Consider the following 22,209-nt stretch of genomic DNA (forward strand, 5'->3'; position numbering starts at 1 on the left):
ACTATATTTCAATAATAAAGTATTTTTTGAAAAGCTAAATGTTTGGCTCAGTATATGGATACAAGCCACAAACATACAGTACCTCCTGTAAAGCTGTTGTCTTAACTGAGTGATGGAATGGACCATTGAGAGCACAGTGAGATGTCATTTTAGAAACAATACCCTAAGAAGGACACCAGGATGTGGTACATGCTCAAAATCAATGATTATTCATGATTCTATGTCCCAGTAGGTAGAAAATATGGGTTGAGGAACAATGGAGTGTAAGGAGTAGTCTGGCTTATCATCACTTCCAGTGACCCATTGAGAATTTGGATTTTGTGCACACAATTCTGGCCTCTACAGATATAGAAGACCTGGTTCCCAAAGGAAGGCCCAGCTTCTCATACAAGTGACAGCAAGAGTATCACTGAGCTTTAAGTTATAGCAGCTACCTAGGTACTTTGGGCTTCTCATGCCAAGGAATGAACTGGCAAGAAGAGAAGTCAAAATCTTGGCAGTAGTAACTCACTGGGATCATCAGAAGATCCTTGATAAAATAAAACAAAGGAAAGGGTCTAAATATATCAGTAACAACAGTAATAGAAATAGAGTAAATTTATCTGCTGAAAGATTCTCAGGATAGATTTAGGAGCAAAAAAACATATCTGCTCTTCTGAAGAGATACACCTAAATCAAAACTATAGCCAAAAGTTCAAATAAATAAATACTGGTAAGACAGGGAAATCACTTCAATGGTTCAAATCTTCTGAAAAGATATCCGACTGAAAAATAACAAAATGCCAAATGAAGTCTGACAAGGATATTGAATGTTGTGTTGTAGCATTCTCAAAAATCTAAGAAAAAAAATATCCCGAGGATTAAAACAAAACAAACCACAAGATCATCAAACCAGATTGATAAAAGATCTTGGAAAACAGTAATACTCAGAGCGAATGCCAGAATAAAATTTTAAAAATTCAGAGATTAGTATGCAATGGGACAGAAGATGTGGCATTGAGCCCTTGCAAGGAATGTACGTGAACTTGATACCTCTGCATAAAGCTGGGAACTTCAAATGAAAGAAATTCACCTCCTATAAAGAAGCTGGACTGGGGGGTGGGGTGGGGGGTGGAGTCTTCAAGAGGGAAACAAGAACCTCTCTCTCTGACATAGTTCCAAAAGACAAGGAAGTTTCTTCTGAGAAGCTATAACCACTGGCTGTTCTCACATGCATCTAGTTTCATATTTATACTTCCTATAAGGCCCAGGACACTTCAGAATAACTAAAGTAGTCCTCAATATTTGAAAATCAATGTGATTCACTGTATTAACAGACTAAAGAAAAAATGTAGGAAATGATCTTAAATCAGGAAAAACATTTGACAAAATTTGCATTATTTCAAGAAAAACCTCTCAGAAACCTAGGAATAGAAATTACCTAACCTGATGAGAAACATTATTAAAAAAAATGACAGCTAATCTCAACCTTAATGGTGAAAGAATGAAGGCTTTTCCATAATATAACAAGCCAAGGATGTTCTTATTCTTAACTGCTATTCAAGATTGTACTGGAATTTTAGATAGTACACCCACATCCAAAAGGAATAAATAAAAAGTCTTTCTTCACAGATGATATGACTTTCTATGTAGAAAATCTGTAATAATCTACAAAAAGCTTTTAAAACAATAAGTGATTCATCAATTCTCAGGACAAAAGGTCAATATGGAAACAGTTTACTGTAATTCTGTAAATTGGCAATGAAAAATTGGCATTTGAAAAAAATTTTAAAGTACCATTTAAATGTCACCCAGAAAAAAAAAAACATCTTATGTACAAACATAACAAAATATGTGTGAAGTATGTATATTAAAAACTCTAAAAATCCATTAAATAAATCAGAGAACCTAATAAATTAAAAGATTTGGCATGTTCATGGAATAGACAACTCAATATTATTAAGAAATTAAGACTCCCCAAATTTATCTATATATTCAGTGCAATCTCAGAAAAAAGACCAGCAGACTTTTTTGTAGATAAAAAGATTCCAAAATTTCTATGAAGTGGAAAAGTAACTGAAATAGCTAAAATGATTTGGAAATTTAAGGATAAAGTTGGAGGACTCATGCTACCTGATTCCAATACTTAGTATAAAATTACAGTATACAAGACATGGTGAACTTGGCAAAAGGACACATAGATCAGTAGAACAAAAGAGAGTCCAGAAATAGACCCACACAAATATAGTCAACTGATTTTTGACAAAGTTATCAAAAACAATTAAATGAAGATAGTCTTTTCAATAAGTGATACTAAAAACAATGGATTTTCATATGCAAAAGAAAAAAAAATCAACCTCCATCATATCTTATACAACAACTAACTCAAAACTGACCAATGTAAAACATAGAAGTATAATCATTCCAGAAGAAAATTTCAGTGAAAATCTTGTCAACTTGGGTTTGGCAAAAGATTTTTAGATATAACACCTGAATAACCATTTGTAAAAGAAAAATGTAGTAATTTGGACTTTATTAAAATTTAGGACTTTTCTTAGTGTTGAGACTAAAGAATCAAGCTACAGATGGGGAGAATATATCTGCAAATTACGTTTATGATGAGGGACTTGTAGCCAGAATACATAAAGAACTGTCAGAACTCAACAATAAGAAACCAAACAATCTAATTCTTTTTTTTTTTTTAAGGGTAACTTCTGCCAAGATTAAAAATGGGAACCACATGCATCTTCCCACAAGAAATTACAAAAACAAACAAAAAAAAAAAAGAAGAAGAAGAAGAAGAAAGAAAGAAAGAAGAAGAAAATATCTGAAATAATGGTTTTCAAAACATTGGATCTCAGTAAAAAAAACAAAAACAAAACAAAACAAAAAAAAACAGAAATTCCTAAGTAATGAAAACAAAGTGAGCCCTATGATTGTCCAGCTTATTACTCTAAGAATTTCCTGGCAGCAGTGCAGGGAGGGAGAACACAGGTGGAGCTCATCAGACTCTTGATTTGGCACATGCCAGAAAATCCAGGGAGACAGAAGCCCTTACAGTTTGCAGGACAGAGTACCAAAGAAGAAAGAGCTATACAGAAAAGAAACACAGAGGTGTGCTTAGGATCCCCCTTAAGTATTCTTCAGAGTGCTAATTAGTGTGTGTGCAAAAAGACACTCCTGGGGGCTGGGAGAAAAACCATCTACAAGGATTAGAGTTAGCAGTAGAACTCAGAAGACCTGGCTGGAATAGTGCCTGTTCCCACAAGCCAGACTGGAAAATCTAACAATCCATGAGGCACTGAGTATGGTACTCCGATGGGTAATGCCTCAGTAGTAGAGAATTAGCCATAGACTAAATCAGCTGCTATGGTCTCATCTAATGAATCTTCAAACCAAGACCCAGAATGATGGAGCTGTTTCCAAATAACTCAACTGCATGCCAGGTCAATGTTCAAATATTTTTATAGGAATGCAAAAAACATGAGCCCTCCCCAAAATAAAATTCTCAGTGTTTTCATCCAATTAGAGATTATCAAGCAAGTAAGAGTCAGGAAAATATGACCTGTAATAAGGAGAAAAATTAATAAATAGAAGCCAACCCAGAACTGATATGTTAGACTTATCATATGAGGACATTAAAATATTATTATACCTATATTCCATATGTTCAAAGAAGAAAAAAGCATAACAAATATTCAAAATACAAAAATAGACATATATACAGCAAAGATGACAAAAATAGGGAGAACGTGATGAAAAAGGTGAAAAAATATCTGAATTTAACACAAATTTCTAGAAAAAATAAGTCTTCTAAAATGGAATCAAGAAGTAGAATACTTTTGCACATTATATCATAATGGCTAAATGTGCAGACTCTGAAAAAGATTACCTGAATTCAAATCCTGGTTCTACAACTGTATCTGTGTGACTTTGGACAACTTAAAATTTCTATGCCTTGGTCTTTTCATTCTAAAATGTGGATGGTAAATAGTACTTACCTCACAGAGTTATTCTGACAGGTTAAATGAGTCTATATAGGCTCAGTATTTAGAATAAGGCCTAGCACATAGTAAGAGCTATGTAAGGACTAGGTCCTTAATAATATTACTATCAAAGGTCATCATGCCTATTACAAGGAACTCCATTTCTTGGTACAAAACCTAGAGAAACTCACCTGTGTACCAGAAGACATATAAATGAATATTCATTGCAGCATTAATTTATCTTTGTAAACATTTGGCAAGTACCTAAAACTCCATCAACATAAAAATGGATAAATTAATAATGATTAAATTTACATAACTGTATGAGGCAGTACATTAAAATGGAAAAAGAGAGCAGCAGCTACCATCATAGACAAGTCTCAAAAATAACATGGGTCAATGGAAAAAATAAGGTTCAGAAATATATATGTAATATGATTCCATAATATCTAAAGTCAGAAAATGCAAAATAACATATATGTGAACTCATGTATACACATTATAGAGAAATGTATAAGAAAGATGGACACAAAAATCAGAATAGTGTTTACATTTAGGCTTCAAGGGGAATGGGACAGTGGAAGGACACACAAGAAATTTCAACTATAGCTGTAAAATTTAGTTGTGGCATCCGTAGCAAACTATTACAATTTACTAAAACTTTGTGATAGATATAGGGGCATACATTTTAAGTATTTTATTCTTTTTTTCTTGTGTTTTAAGCGTTTTGTGATAAAAAAAATTTTCTGACTGGAAGGAACACTTGAGTAATAAAATGGAAAGAGGTCAAGAGCTACAAACAAAATTAGAGAGGAGACAAACATTTAGACATACCTTGATGAAATTTTTGAAAATCAAGGATAAAGAATATTGGAACCAGGCATAAAAAGTCTACTAACTAAGGAAAGAAAAATATCTTAGGGGACTACAAACAGCTCTGCAACACTAAATGGCAAAAGTCACAGGGCAAAGTCTACAGAGTTTTGAAGAGAGACTGAGTACAAGAATTTCATGCTCACATCAGTTGATGATTATGTGTAAGGTAACAAGGATATTCTTAGTCATTGAAGAACTCAAATTATACATGAATTCTTCCTGAAGTATTTTCTAAAATACATTTCAGCTGACCAAGAATTCAATCCAGATAAGAAAACCTGTAAGTCATGGTACAAAAGAACTGAAGATGAACAATGTATGTAGTCTGTAAAACATAGTTAAACCCAACTAATTATGGACAAGACTTAATACATTATCAGTAGTAACATTTGACAAATGGATTCATATTCCAAAAATGCAATAATCTTATAGGATCTAAACTCACAGTTTGAATCAACAAAAAGTATAAAAATGGGAAGAGAGAGATAATGCAATTTGGAGTTTCTTATACAGCAGGGAGAAAAGAGAAACTTTCATTTTCATCGATTGTAGTTTATTTTTCTTAATTTTTAATTCTCAGTAAATAGAATGACTTCAAATATAACCAAAACTTCTGGTTTTAACTCCAATATGTAAACATTTTAGAAGTCATTAATCCCATGCTTACAGGAAAAAGTTGGACAAACTCAAAGTTAATGCCTGTTCCTGTACCTATCAGAGAACTGAGTTTGTAAGTCAAACTGATGCCTTAGAATCTGGAAAGACGGGTGAATCCCGAGGTGTAGCCCAGACATGCCTAACTGGAGCAGAAGCCAATGGAGTTAAAAGTGGTAGGAACACTAAAATGGTCATTTGGAAGAATTCCTGAAGGCCGAGTGTTGACTAGCCCAAGTGTGAGAAACTCCTAGGAGCTACAGTCCTAGAGAAACCTCCACATTTCCTGGGCTTTTCCTTGAGGAACCCCACCAGACAGGGAAGATTGGAAAAAGAGCCATTTGTGGCTCTGGCAGGGGAAAGGGAAGAGTAAAGCTTATTAAATATGCCCTGAATTTTCCCGAAAAGAATGACCGACTCTCCAGGAGAAAAGAATTTACCACAGCCTCGTTCAAGAGCCATCGGGGAGGGCACTGATCTCATTCCAGACTCCTCTCATGTAAGGGAAATAGCAGTAATTTATATGTTATGGGCTGAATTGTGTCCCCTCAAAATTTCTGTGAAGTCCTAACCCCTAGTACCTCAGAATATGACTGATTTTGGAGGTAGGGTCTTTGAAGAAGTAATTAAGTTCAAATGAGCTCATTAGGGTGGGCCCTAATTCAACAAGATTGGTTTTCCTATAAGAGGAGATTAGGACAAGACACACAGAGGGAAGAGCTAGGGAGAAGACAGCTAGCTACAAGTCAAGGAGAGAGGCTTCACAAGAAACCAAGCCTGTAGACATCTTGATCGCAGATTTCTAGCCCTCAGAATTTTGAGAAAGTAAATTTCTGTTGCTTAAACCCCCTAGTCTGTAGCACTTTGTTTATGGCAGCCTTAGCAAACTAATACACTATCCAAACAATACTTCCTTGTGGAAATCATAGGTCAGAGGCATTGGCCAACTCAAAGATTGAGATTTAAGTGGAAGTTCATAGAATCCCCTCCTTATAGCTTATCCCCACACCCACAAGGACACAATTTAATAATAGTAGATTACAGCCACAAGAGTTTTAAGAGAGTCTCTCTGAGGAAGAATACTTAGGGATCCCCAAAGTTAAAAGGAAAAAAAAGGACACTAGAGGAATTTGAAACATCTAGTACATACCCCTAAAGAGAGCATGAGATGGAACACACCTCCTAAGTAGAGGGACATAAACTCACACTAGAAATCTATTTACCTCAATTCCTATTATACAATTTAGGTCCAGCTTTCCATCAAAAATTAAAAACATGCTAAAAGGCAAGAAAAAACACAATGGGAAGAGAAGAGGCAAACATCAGAATCAGACTCAGCTATGACACAAATTGTGGAATTACCAGGCAGCAAATTGAAAATGGCTATGATTTATATGTTAAGGGCTCTAATAGAAAAAGTAGGCAATAGGCAAAAACAGATAATATAAGCAAAGACATGGAAGTTCTGAGAAAAGAATCAAAAGGAAATACTAGAAATTAAATACACTGTAGCTGAAATGAAGAATGCCTTTTATAGGGTTTCTGGCAGACTCAACAGGCTAAGGAAAGAATTTGTGAGCTTGAGGATAGGTCAATAGAAACTTTGAGAACTGAAATGCAAATGAAATAAGAATGAAAGAATAGAATGCTATATCCAAAAACAATGGGACAAATTCAAAAGATGTAACATGTGCATAATTAGAATACTAGAAGAAAGAGAATGGAGCAAAATAATTTTTGAAGTAATAATAGCTGAGAATTTTCAAAAAGTAATGATGGACATCAAACCGTAGATCCAAATATAGTTAAAAAAACCTATACGTAGACATATATCGTAACTGCAGGAAACCAAAGACAAAAATAATATCTTGAAATAAGCCTTTGCCTGTAGAGAACAATACACGTTGCCTATAGAGGAACAGGGTAAGATTTACAGAAGTTCTCTTATCAGAAACCATGCAAGCAAGAAGAAAGTGGAGGGAAATATTAAATGTATTGAAAGAAAAAAAGAAATGCTCAACTAAAATTTTATCAAAATTCTATTTCAAAAGTGAAGGAAAAGTAAAGTCTTTCTCAGACAATCAGAAACAGAAGTCACCTCCAGCAGGCCCACCTGGCAAGAAATAGGAAGAGATTTTCTTCATGTAGGAGGAGAATTATATATATATCAAAATTTGGATATATCTAAAAAAGGAAGAGCATCAGAGAAGGAATAAAAGTAAAATAAAACCTTGTACTTTTCTTATTACTAACTAAAATAAAATGTAACTGTTTAAAGTACTAATAGTAATTATGGATTGGGTTATTATAGCATATTGGTAAAAGAAATGAATGGCAGAATTGTCACAAGAAGCAGGAGAGAGGAATTAGTAATGCTCTATTAGAAGGCACCTGCACTGCACTTGACACAATTGAAGGTGATCTTACCTTAATTAAATTTAAATATTTTAAACTCTAGAGAAACCATTAAAAGTATATATTCTTAAAAGTGTGACTGATATGCTCAAAAAGGGGATAAGATCATTTAAAATGCCCATATGAAACCAGAGAAAGCAGAAAAGAAGCCTTTGGCAATAAATACAAAACAATTACAAACATAATCGCTATTAACTCAAATATATCAGTAATCATTTAAACATGAATGGTGTAAATAGGCTAAATAAAAGATGGAAGCAGATAAAGGGGAACACCGGTTATAGTGTTGGTGGGAATGCAAATTGGTGCAGCCACTCTTGAAAACAGTAGGGAGGTTTCTCAAAAAGTTAAAACTAGAACTATCCTATGATCCAGAAATTGCACTCCTAGGTATTTACTCAAAGGATACAAAACTACTAATTTGAAGGGATACATGCACCCCCATGTTTATAGCATGGGGCATAGCAATAACCAAATTATGGAAGGAGACCAAATGTTCAATGACTGATGAATGAATAAAGAAGTTGTGGGGTGTGTGTGCGGGTATGTATGTATATATAGGAATCTTACTCAGCCATCAACAAGAATGAAATCTTGCCATTTGCAATGACATGGATGGAGCTAGAGAGTATTATGCTAAGTGAAATATCATTCAGAGAAAGACAAATACATGACTTCACTCATATGTGGAATCTAAGAAACAAAACAAATGAACATGGGGGGTGGGAAAGAGAGAGACAAACCAAGAAACAGACTCTCAACTATAGAAAACAAACTGATGGTTACCAGAGGGGAGTTGGAGGTGGAGGGGAAATGAGTGAAATAGGTAATAGGGATTAAGGAGGACACTTGTCATGGTGAGCACCAGAGGTTGTATCTAAGTTTTAAATCTTTCAATTCTACACCTGAAACTAACATCGCACTGTAGGTTGACTAACTGGAATTTAAATAAAGTCTTGAAGAAAAAAAAAAAATCCAAGATGGAGATTGTGAGAGTGGTTTAAAAAAAGAAAAGACAACGCTCTCTTATTTGTAAAAAACCCACTTTACTTGTCATGGTGAGCACCAGAGGTTGTATCTAAGTTTTAAACCTTTCAATTCTACACCTGAAACTAACATCACACTGTAGGTTAACTGGAATTTAAATAAAATCTTGAGGGAAAAAAAAATCCAAGATGGAGACTGTGAGAGTAGTTTAAAAAAAGAAAAGACAAAGCTCTCTTATTTGTAAAAAACCCACTTTAAATATGGACAGGTTAAGGGGCGCCTGGGTGGCTCAGTTGTTGGGCATCTGCTTTCAGCTCAGGTCATGATCCCAGGGTCCTGGGATCGAGCCCCGCATCAGGCTCCCTGCTCTGTGGGAAGCCTGCTTCTCCCTCTCCCACTCCCCCTGCTTGTGTTCCTGCTCTCTCTGTCTCTGTCAAATAAATAAATAAATCTTAAAAAAAATATATATGGACAGGTTAAGAGCAAAAGGAGAGCTACACCATGCTAACAGTAAAAAAAGTTGAAGTAGCTATATTAATTTCATACAAAGTAGATGTAGCAGTCCCAACCATATATGCACATAACAATAGAGGAACAACAACAGTGAAACAAAAACTAATAGAACTGAAAGAAAAAAATAGACATATTCACTATTATAGAGACTTCAACACCTCCTGTCAGTACTTAATAGATCAAACAAGGAAAAACCAATGAGGATATAGTTAAGCTAAACAACACTATCAATCAACTTGAATTAACTGACAATTTCAGAATACTCCTTTCAAAAAAAATGATCACTTCACAGTGATCACTTCACAGTATATATATCAAATCATTATGTTGTACCCCTGAAACTAATATAATGTTATGTCAGTTATGTCTTAAAAAAAAAGGGTAAGCAAACACACACACACACACACACACACACACACACAGCAGAATGAACAATCTTCTCAAGTTCTTATGGAACTATCACCAAGACAGACCACATTCTGGGCCACAGAACACACTTAACAAATTTAAAAGAAAGAAATCATACAAAATATGTTCTCAGATCACAATGGAATAAAACTAGAAATCAGTAATAGAGAGATAGATGGAAAATCTCCAAATATTTGAAAATAAAGAATACACTTCAAATAAGACATGGATCAAAGAAGAAGTCTCAAAAATAAAAATTTTGTGAGCTAAATGGAAGCTGAATGCAAATTACCAAATTTCTGAGATGTAGCAAAAGTAGTGGTGTGAAGGCATTAAACACATAGATTATAAAAAGAGTAACAACCTAAAATCAATAACCAAAATGTCCACCTAGGGAAACTGAAGAAAGAAGAACAATTTAAACATAAAGCAAACACAAGAAATAACCAAAATTAGAGAATATGACAATGAAATTGAGAATGGGAAAATAGGTAAATTCAATAAAAATCAAACCTTATTTAAGTGATTAATAAAATTGACAAATTTTTAGCTAACAAACAGAGCATATGTAAATCAGAATTGAAAGAGGGGCCAATGCCTAGTAATCCCTTGGACATTAAAAAGATAATAAAAAACTGTAAAAAAAAAAAAAAAAAAAAAAAACTCTACACCCATAAATTTGATAATTTACATGAAATGGACCAATTTCTTGAGAGATGCAAACTAGCAAAACACACAAGGAGAAAGAGATAACCTAAACTCCCCTACATTTAGTAAATACATTGAATCAGTAATTCTTAACCTTCAAAAAAAAAAAAAGACCAGGCCCAGATGGATTCATTGGTGATTTCTACCAAATATTTATGGAAACAATTATACCAATTCTTCACCATATTTTCCAGAAAATAGAAGCAAAGAGAACACTTCTTAACTTACTCTGTGAGGCCAGCATTTCCCTAACACCAAAACCAGAGGGGAAAAAAAAAAAAATTACAAGAAAGGAAAACTACAGACTAATACCTTTTATGAACATATGCATAAAATTACCACAAATTATTAGTAAATAGATTCCAACAATGTATAAAAACAATTATATATCATGGCCAAGTATGGTTTATTCTAGGTATACAAATCTGGTTTAACAAAATCAATGTAATCCATTACATCAACAGACTAAACAAGAAAAATTACATGTTTCTATAAATTGACACAGAAAAAAAAATTGACAAAACCAAACACCCATTCATGATTAAAAAAAAAAAAAACTATTAGCAAACTAGGAATAGAGAGAAACTTCATCAGCTTGATAGATAATATATAAAAGAAAATCTGCTGACATCAAACTTAACGATGAGAAACTGGATGCTTTCCCCCTAAGATGAGGAATAACACAAGGAAGTCTCCTCTCACCACTCCTATTCAACACTGTACTGGAAAGACCTACTAGTGCAATAAGAAAATAAAAGAAACACTAACTGGGAAGGAAGAAATAGAAGTATATTTCTTCACAGATGACATGATTATCTATGTTAGAAAATCCAAAGACTCAACCACCCAAAAAATCAGCTGGAACTAATAAGTGATTACAACATGGCTTCAAGGTACAAGGTACGTACAACAAATAATTGGAATTTGAAATTAAAAACAATACCATTTTATAGCCCCCAAAATTATTTATTTAGGTATGAATCTAACAAAAGATGTATAAGATCCATAAGCAGAAAACCAAAAAACTTAAAGACTTATGAAGATCTACATAACTAGATACTTTTTGTTCTTGGGTTGAAAGACAGTATTGCAAAGATATTTATTTTTCCCAGTTAGACCTATAATTTCAATTTCAGCCCCAGCAAAATCTTAGCAGGCTCATTTGTCGATCTCAACAAATTGATCCTAACATTTTTATTGGGACTATCGAGGACTTAGAATAGCCAATACAGTGCTTAAGAAGAATGAATTTAGAAGACTCACAATACCTGATTTCAAGATAACTTTAAGTCTACAGTAATCTAGACAGTGTTATATTGGTGAAAGAATGGGCATATAGATACATGCAACAGAATAGACTCACATGAACACCATCAACTGATTTTTGAGAAAAGGAACAAAGGCAGTTTGATGGAGAAATAAGTCTTTTCGACAAAGACACTAGAACAATTGGATGTCCATATGCAAAAAAATAAAAGAATCTAGACACAAACCTCATAACTTATACATAATTAACTCCAAATGGATCACAGACCAAAATCTAGAATGCCAGTCCATAAAACTTCTCGGGAAAAAAAACATGGGAGAAAATCTACATGACTTTAGATTTGGTGATGCATTTAAAAATATAACACCAATACCATCTGGGGAAAAAATTATGGATAGCAGAGATTGGGATGCAGGACTCTCGAGGTTGCTATGGGAGGTTACAGATAAGGCGGGGAGGTAGGCTAGAATGCTCCAGTGGTGATGGATCAGAGACATCAGTATTAGCTCATATTTAGCTTTATACAGACACAGATGGTCACATACAGAAATATTTGCAGATATGTATACAAACCTAGGATAGTATACACACCTATTTCCTTGCTCTGGCCACTGAGGGGGCCTTAGAATGCCACAGTAACAATGAGCACACCTGGCAGGCAGGTCTTGATTTCTAAAGACTGTATTCCCATAAAACCAGTAAAAGGAACCCAGGCTCCTTGGAGAAATGGCTGGTTCTCAGACTGAGGCAGGAAATGTACAAGATAACTCTGGAGCATTTTATAATCTGAAAAGTGAGAAAATACTAAGAAATGGCACATAAAACGATGGAAGTGTCACAGAAGCCAACTGAAAGAGTTCCCAATGGCCAAAGCTGGAACAATTTAGCATCCAAAAAAAAAAAAAAGCAAGTTAGTACTGGATTACAACCCAAAGTATAAAATAAATATGTATGCATTCATACCGAGATGATTAAATAAGAAACTGAGACAGTAGACAAAGCACCTGTGCAGAAGAATTCAAAATAATTTCTGTAACTACTCCACACTTAAGGAGGTACAGCATAATTTCTTACTCCTTTTGTGTGGTCTGTGCATAGTGACTTCCTTTTTGAGTATAATATGGAAAGGAAGAAAGAGAAGAGTAGCTTTATAATAGAAAAAATAGACAAACACTACCTCATCCAAATGATCAAGCTTAACCTCAACAGTAATAAATCCTACTGATAGTACACATTCTTTTTATAATGGGATGGGAATGGCATTTTACTTCCATGATCTTCCTCCCCCAAACACATTACCCAGCCTCATCTTGAGAAAAACAGCAGACAAATCTCAACTAAGGGACATTCTATACAAAACCAGTACTTCTGAAAACTTTCAAGGTCATCAAAAACATTGAAAGTCAGAGAAACTGTCACAGCCAAAAGGAGCCTAAGCAAATACGGTTAATGAATGCAATGTGGTACTTTGGATGACATCCAGGAACAGAAAACAGACATTAGGGGAAAACTGAGGAAATCTGAATAAAATATGAGCTTTAGTTTATTTCTTAGTAATGTGTCAGCATTGATTCATTAATTGTGGCAATGTACCATACTAACGTAAGATGTTCATAATAGGGAAAACTAAGTATGGGATATATTGCAAGTCTCTACACTATCTGAAATAATTCTGCAAATCTAAAATTATTCAAAAGTTAAAATTTTAAAAATATATAAATATAAATATATAAAAGCATGTTTTTTGTATTGTTTTTAAAAAGGCTGGTAACACCCAATCTTGGCAAGGAACATTCTTATTTTGCTGGTGGGAATGTAAAATGGTACAACTTACTTTATACAGTCTTTTTATTCTTATGAAATTTTCCAGGAGTGAAAAAACATAGGACTACCAATAGGCTGGTGCAAGAATGCTCACAGCAATGTTATTCATAATAGCCAGAAAGTAGAAACAGTCAAATATCCCTCAGCAGGAAAATAATTTATGGTATCTTCATACAACAGGAGATACTTAGTATTAAAAGATATTTAACATCCATCTCAAAAATATGGATGAATCTCAATACCTCTGTTGAGAAAAGCAGCTAGACAGAAGTGTACACACTGTAGGATTCCATTTATATGAATTTCTAAAACAGGAAAAGGACTCTACAGTGAAAGGATTCACAAAAGCTTTGTCTGAGGAGGGGTTGACTTAAAAAGGCCCAAGGGAAATTTCTTGGGTAAAAGAAATGTTCTACATCTTAATAGGGGTATAGCCTACATGAGTATATACATTGTCAAAATTCACTGAGCTGTACACAAGATTTGTACATTTCATTCAATGTAAATTTTAACTTTAGAGGGAACTGTAAATACACAGGAAAACCAATGTCAATGTATCCATTTTGGTTCATCCTTGAAATAATGACCCCCCAACCATATTTTGATTGTCTCATTAATGTCATACTTGCTTCCAAATATGATTTATGATTTAGATTAAGTTGCAGATTTTTTAAAGGTTTTATTTATTTATTTGACAGAGACAGAGAGAGCACAAGCAGAGGGAGCAGAAGGGAGAGGGAGAAGCAGACTCCCCACTGAGCAAGGAGCCTGATGTGGGGCTCGATCCCAGGACTCGGGGATCATGACCTGAGCCAAAGGCAGACACTTAACTGGCTGAGCCACCCAGGTGCCCCTAAGTTGTATATTGAAGGAATAATTTAAAATTCATTTCTTCCAGGTTGCTTAATTTATTGGCATATAGTTGTTGATAATAATTTCTAATAATTGTTTCTATTTCCTTAATGTTAGTCATGATCTCTTCCCTTTCATCCATAATTTTATTAATTTGGGTCCTTTCTCTTTTCTTTTGAATAAGTCTGGCCAGTGGTTTATTGATCTTATTAATTCTTTCAAAGAACCAGCTTCTACTTTCATTGATCTGCTCTACTGTATTTCTGGTTTCTAATTCATTGATCTCTGCTCCAATCTTATTTCTCTTCTAATGTGTGGCTTAGGCATCATTTGTTGTTTTTTCTCCAACATCTTTAAGGTGTAAAGTTAGTTGGTGAATTCGGGATTTTTCTTTCTTTTTTTTTTTTTTTTTTTGAGTGAGGCTTGGATGGCTATGTATTTCCCCCTTAGGACTGCCTTTCCAGTATCGCATAGGTTTTGGACCAATGTGTTTTCATTCTCATTGGTTTCCATGAATTGCTTAAGTTCTTCTTTGATTTCCTGGTTGACCCAAACATTCTTCAGCAGAGTGGTCTTTAGCTTCCAAGTGTTTGAATTTCTGCCAAATTTTTTCTTGTGATTGAGTTCCAGTTTTAAAGCATTAAGGTCTGAGAATATTCAGGGAATAATCTCAATCTTTTGGTATCGGTTGAGACGTGATTTGTGACCCAGTATGTTGTCTATTCTGGAGAAAGTTCCATATGCACTGGAGAAGAATTAGTATTCTGTTGTTTTAAGGTGGAATGTTCTGTATATATCTATGAGGTCCATCTGGTCCAGTGTGTCATTCAAAGCTTTTGTTTCTTTGTTGATTTTCTGCTTAGATGATCTATTGCTGAGAGTGGAGTAACCAAAGAGGTAAAGGGTCTATACTCTAGGAACTACAGAACACTCATGAAAGAAATTGAAGAAGACACAAAAAAATGGAAAAATATTCCATGCTCATGGATCGAAAGAATAAACATTGTTAAAATGTCTATGCTGCTCAGAGCAATCTATACCTTCAACATCATCCTGATCAAAATACCAATTACATTTTTCAAAGTGCTGGAACAAATAATCCTAAAATTTGTATGGAATCAGAAAAGACCCCAAATCACCAAGGGAATGTTGAAAAAGAAAAACAAAGCTGGGGGCATCACGTTGCCTGATTTCAAGCTCTATTACAAAGCAGTGATCACCAAGACAGCACAGTACTGGCACAAAAACAGACATATAGACTAATGGAACAGAACAGAGAACCCAGATATGGACCCTCAACTCTATGGTCAAATAATCTTTGACAAAGTAGGAAAAAATATGCAATGGAAAAAAGACAGTCTCTTCAATAAATGGTGCTGGGCAAATTGGATGCCTATATACAGAAGAATGAAACTCAACCATTCTCTTACACCATACACAAAGATAAACTCAAAGTGGATGAAAGACCTCAATGTGAGACAGGAATCCATCAAAATCCTAGAGGAGAATATAGGCAGTAACCTCTTTGACATTGGCCACAGCAAATTTTTCAAGACACGTCTCCAATGGCATGGGAAACAAAAGTGAAAATGAACTTTTGGGACTTCATCAAGATAAAAAGCTTCTGCACAGCAAAGGAAACTGTCAACAAAACAAAGAGGGAGCCCACGGAATGGGAGAAGATTTTTACAAATGACACTACAGACAAAGGGCTGATATCCAAGATCTATAAAGAACTTCTCAAACTCAACACCCAAAAAACAAATAATCAAGTCAAAAAATGGGCAGAAGACATGAATGGACATTTCTCCAAAGAAGACATACACATGAAAAAATGTTCATCATCATTAGCCATCAGGGAAATTCAAATCAAAACCATGTTGAGATACCTCCTTATACCAGTTAGAATGGCAAAAATTGACAAGTAAGAACAAATGTTGGCGAGGTTGTGGAGAAAGGGGAACCCTCTTACACTGTTGGTGGAAATTCAATAATTAGCATTTTTGGGTTTTGATGTTTTTTAAAAAAATGTTTTGAGTACAGCTGACATGCAATGTTACATTAGTTTCAGGTGTACATAGTGACTCCACTTCTCTATACATTATGCTGTGCTCACGGCAAGTGTAGCTACCATCTGTCATCATACAACCCTATAATTAGCATGTTTAAATGTTTACTATGAATCATCACTGGAGCAAAACACCTCTGAAAAAATAATTATTGCCCACTTCACAGATGAGTCAATTAGGGCTCAGACAGAAAGGGAGACTTGTTCAAGATTACTCAGAAAGGAGAGGGGTAAATTCCATGGACCACCAGTATCTTTGGGGCTTGCTCTTAACCAGATGGGGGTGGGGGGAGTAAAAGCCAAGGTTAATAATGTAATTGAATGGTGAATTCAGCTGAGTTTCCAGGACTTCAGGGAAAAACCAACATGAAAATGAGATGTGGAGTTTTATTGCCTGATAGAAGGAATTAAAGTAGCTCACCAGGAGAAGCAAGTGTTTTTCTGACACTAAATTCAAAGAGGATTGTAGAATTCCATCCAGAAGTCCTTGTGTAAGAACTGGAGAACAATATCATGCACAATGTATCAAGTAAGTAGCAGTTTTACAGAGCATGCAGACACCTTCTCGATCTTTCTCACCCTGATGTTCCATAAAAACTGAAAAACTGGCTGTAGGGGTCTTGCTCTGCTAACAGCTTTACCTTTAGTACGGCCCACCTAGGACCTCAGTTCCAACATATCCTACTTCATTCAATGTAGCCTGCACTAATCAGCCTACTAGTAATCATGCTAATTGAACTATTTGTTGTGAGTTCAGTCTGATCTGCTACTGAGGAAAATAAACATCTTGGTTTATCCATGGCATGTGTTCTCAAGAAATGCTTCACTTAGCACCCAGCTGTAAATCTGAATAAAATTGAGAAGAGAAATTTCCACAGACAAATGTTTTGGCTAACTGTCTCCCATGGCATTTCAACTGAAATCTTCTCTTTAAAAAATATAGCTGCCATTTGAACCAATATTTCTTCAGTTTATTCCATTTCCAATTAGTGGCTCAGTTTTGTGTTGGCATTTCTGTTTTAGCAGCTGCAGTGAAATCAATGGGCCAAATGCTGTCTCCCCCTTTTGCCTACATTGCCACGTCTACTGATACACACAGGCAGAGCACAAGGACCAGGGGGCAAAAGCTGGCCCAGAATAGCAACTGTCCTATTCATTAATGCCTCAATGAGTCGACGACAGCAGAATTCAGTCAGATGTTTTCTGAAAAACATAAATAACCGTGCTTATGGCTCAAATGAAGGGTCTTATTTAGAAGCAAAAGGGTTATTAAAAGCAACCACACACCCTCAACTAGAGGGAGGAATATGCTTTCTTGCCTCCCAGTATCAAGAAATTGTGTCTCGTAATAAAGATAGTCCTATTACAGGAAAATTTGAGGACTACCTTTTTCGAACACACATTGAATTTATTTAGTAAGCATCTCTCAAGGAGAGACTCAGCGCTGTGCTAATCCTACAGGTGTTAATCAAAAGCAAAAGTTATTCTCCTTCTGCAGTGATGGTAGAAATACTTGCAATGACTAGATTTTCAGAAGAAATGGAGTGAAGCCCTCAAGAGCAAGAGGCATGGCTTTTGCCCAAGGGCTTGAGCCACTGTTCTGTCCTTCAGATGCCTTTCTTTCCCACTTGAGAGTGTGAGGTTTATTCAGAGCATTAAGTTAATGACTGCAGAATAATTCTAGTCTTGGGATGGAGGGAGATGACTGTTGTTTTTTCTTCAGATAGGAGGGCATATGAATCCTTAAAAGTAACTTCAGCCCTCCACAGTGTGCTGTCCAATATGGTAGCCATCAGACAGATGTAGCTTAGTCAATTGAAATTTAAAATTAAAAAATTCAATTCCTTACTTGCACTAGTCACATTTCAAGTGCTTTGACAGCAAGAAATAGACCGTTTCCATCATCATTGCTAGTCTTATTGGATAACCCTACTCCACGTTAAGTGAAAAGGCTCCTGAAGTCACTGCTGTAGACGATTCTGGCTGAATTCAAGATTCTCCCATTATAGAAGACCTTGATACATGACAGAGGCCTTCAATCTGACTGCAAACCCACTGATGCTTAAATGGGGGGGAGTTCCTCCTAGTCACAGTCCCACCGTGACTATATGCAAGATCACATTTAAAAGCAGCAGTGTACTGGGAACTTGAAACTTGACCTCAGGAAGCTTACAACTGAAGACATTTCTCTTCTTCTTGCCTTTTTGTCCTCTCCCTTTGTCCATGTACATCTCCCTCGGTGTCACATGCCCTCCCTCTCTCTCTGATTGTCTTTTGCCTTGCCTACTCATTAATGAAAGAACTCTAGGCTCATTTATGCCCTGGAAAATTAGTGATTTAATATGAGAAGACTGGTTGCTAGGTTTGAAGACAGAAGTTTTTGACACCCTAAGTCTGCTTCTGAGTGACTTCTTTGCATATTGTTATAAAAATATTTCCATTTCCCTTTGAGAACCAATGGCATCCACCAGGATACAGTGAAACCTGTGGGTATGCGGCAATGTCTTGCCAGACGGATGAACTGGTAACTGTCTGAGCTTATCAAAATGCTATTGTAATGTCAAGACAGCTGCAAGGCTGTTTCCAGAGAGCCTAATTACAGTGGCTGGGAGATGAGCTCGAAAGGAGAAAATGCTGTCCCTAAGTAAGATAAGCAAATGGAACTTTACAAATGTATATTCTCGTCCTCCTTGTCTCCTCTGTTGCCAACAGGCAGCCAAAAAGCCAGTGGGGTTCTTTCAAAGGCTGTCTTTCCATTAGGACTTCAATGGCATTGGCAATAAAAGGTGAGACAGAAGGGCATGCAAAATGGAGCTGAATGCCACCCTGGAACCATGTTTATTATGCTGAGAACATACTTGTTGCTATGCTAATGGGACAGGATTCTATTTCTCTGACTATTTAAAATTTTCCAGCACAAATGAGGCAGTGTAGTGGGGCTGTTACATCATGTAGCTTCTCAAAGGGCTGATGGCTCCTCTCCATTTACACCTCCTCCTCTTGCACATGGCCCCCTTTCCTGGTGAGAAGATGCTTTTGCTTTTTACAAAGTGGTCTCATTTGCTTGGAAAACATCATGAGACTCACTTAGGATTCATAACAGCCAGATTTCATCAGGACTCCACAAAGGTAAAGATGTCTTGGCCATGTTCCAAATGTGTTCAAGTCCTCCTCCTTCTACCTCTCACCCCTCCATAGCTGTTCCACCAAAAACAGCAACAAAAAAGAAATGGACCATTCAGCTGAAAAGAAGCATCAGAGTTTAAAAGGTTTGGTTTAGGTGTTTTTTTTTCCCTCCAAGTCAAATTGGGTTCCACCGTGTGGATAAGACAACAGCAAAGGAAGGTAAAGCCAGGGGGAAAAGAAAAGGGAAGAAAAGATAAACTTGGGTTGGAGAAGTTTGTCCTTTATCGGGGATAAAGCTTAAAATCAATGGTAAACATAAAGTACCTAAAACAAAGAGTAACTCAAAACCAAAATGTATACCTTTATGCCCCCCCCGCATCCCATCTGTCGACTTGTCTTAATTACCACGACTAGCCTAACCTAAGCCAGCATCTTCCTGCAACTGGAGTCTATGGTCTCCCAACCCATCTGCTGGTTCAGGCGCTCTTGCTTCGCTCCAATGAAGTCATTCTCCTCCCTGTAGGCAGAGTGATGTTTGAACTTCTGCTTAAGTATCCCTAATAGTCTGTAGTGCTTTTAACATAAAGGCAACCTTCCTTGACATGGTTTCCAGGTTCTATAAATCCCAGCCCCTCCCCACCCCTCTGAGAAGCCCCAGCTCACTCCGCTATCATAGGCTTTCTCAGCCATAGCCTTCCCTCAGTGTCCCTCAAGTATCATTACTTCAGCCAGTTTCCAGATATTCATATATACCTCTCTCCTCTGTCTGGAACCCTCTTTCTTCCTCTGTTTACCTGTGTAACTCCAATTTCACCTTCATTTCTCAGCCTGATAGATCCTTCCCTGACCTTCACCAGAAAGCCTTCTCCAACCTCACTAGGCAAGAAGCCTTGAATATACTGTGTTTTCTTTGTATTCTGCCTTTACTTTTGTAATTGTTACTGAGGTTTCATTTTCACATTCATTGTATGCATATTTAATTGCTTTTATTTCCCCCCCTAGGTTTGTGAGGTCAGGGAATAAGTCTTTCTTGCTTATAATTATACTCTTGGGACGATGCTGGCACCTGGCACTAAATGGCACCTCAAAATTATTTGAGGGACTAAGAAAGGAAGGAGGGAGGGACTTATCCAGACATAATACAATACATTCCCTGAAGGCATGTGACTGAGCCTATGACTGTTTGTGTTAACTTTTTGATAAATAATTGTTGCTTTATCTAAAGCAGTTAGCAATGATTGACTGACTGAGCGAAGGGTTAGGTATAGTAGGAACTTTTCCTAGGTACAGCAAAGAGCACATCTAGGAGGAGAGAAGTACACATGTGATGTGCAGTAGTAGACGTCTAGCCTGGATGTGTCTTTCCTTGATTTGGTGGCTTTCCTTGAGCCAGACTTAATGTGTTCTAAGACATATGGCCAAAGTCATTTGTAAACACTTTCCTTTGAGGAAATGGACCTTGCTGAACTTGCTTTCATCAGACACTGGAGGCAAAAGGACTCATAGCATCTGCCAAGCCCTCAGATCCCAAATCAAATTATACAAGTGTTACCAGTGAGGTTACGGAAGGGCCAGTTGGAGAGTGTTAAAAACCTTGTAAAAATTAGACAAAATAGGATATTGACTCTATGGTTATTTTTCCAAATGTAGAAATTTTAGTTCACCAACTAGGGTAAGTAGTCTGTAAAAGATCCTAACACACTGCCTGGTATGTTATTATTTCATGATAATTAATTTTTATTCAATCTGGTGCATATTATATAATGGTATTCTGTTTGGTATTTGCTGAACCTTAATAGCAGCTTTCCAAACATTCCTGTTAGGTCAGCCTAGACCTCCATCCAAATCCTAGTGCTCTCTTTACAATATTCAACTTATATTTGGGGATGTGTGCTCCTGTGTATTGTTGGAAGCTTTAGTGACTTTGAGTTCCTGATAAGATGGATGTTAACTTGTTCCACCTAGATACTGTGCTGAATGGCACATTTCTGTATTGTCAAGTTGTCATTTCTAAATTGTATGAGCCCAACAAAGATCAACAAAATTTTAACTGACAATGCTAAATCCATTATTACTCTTCCTTATTACAGCCCAGGGCTAAGGTAAATAAAAAAAAAATGAATATAGAAAATTTAACAAAATTCATGTCTGTATGTTCCATTTCAATTCTGGCATTTAGCCATGAATATTGAATATTCATGAATACTGTTAAATAAAATTTTCTATATCAGCTACATGCAAAAGAATGAAACTGGACCATTTTCTTACATCTTACACAAAAATAAACGCAAAATGGATTAAAGACCTAAATGTAAGACCTGAAACCATAAAAATTCTAAAAGGAAACAAGAAACTCTTGAACATCAGTTTTAGCAGTATTTTTTTGGACCTGTCTCAGGCAAGGGCAACAAAAGCAAAACTCAGCAATCGTGACTACATCAAACTAAAAAGCTTTTGCAGTGAAGGAAACTGCCAACAAAACAAAAGGGCAACTTACTGAATGGAGAAGATACTTGAAATGATCAATAAGGGGTTAATGTCCAAAA

This window comes from Phoca vitulina, unplaced genomic scaffold (assembly GCF_004348235.1).
Source record: "Phoca vitulina isolate PV1807 unplaced genomic scaffold, GSC_HSeal_1.0 scaffold33, whole genome shotgun sequence".
NCBI lineage: Eukaryota > Metazoa > Chordata > Mammalia > Carnivora > Phocidae > Phoca > Phoca vitulina.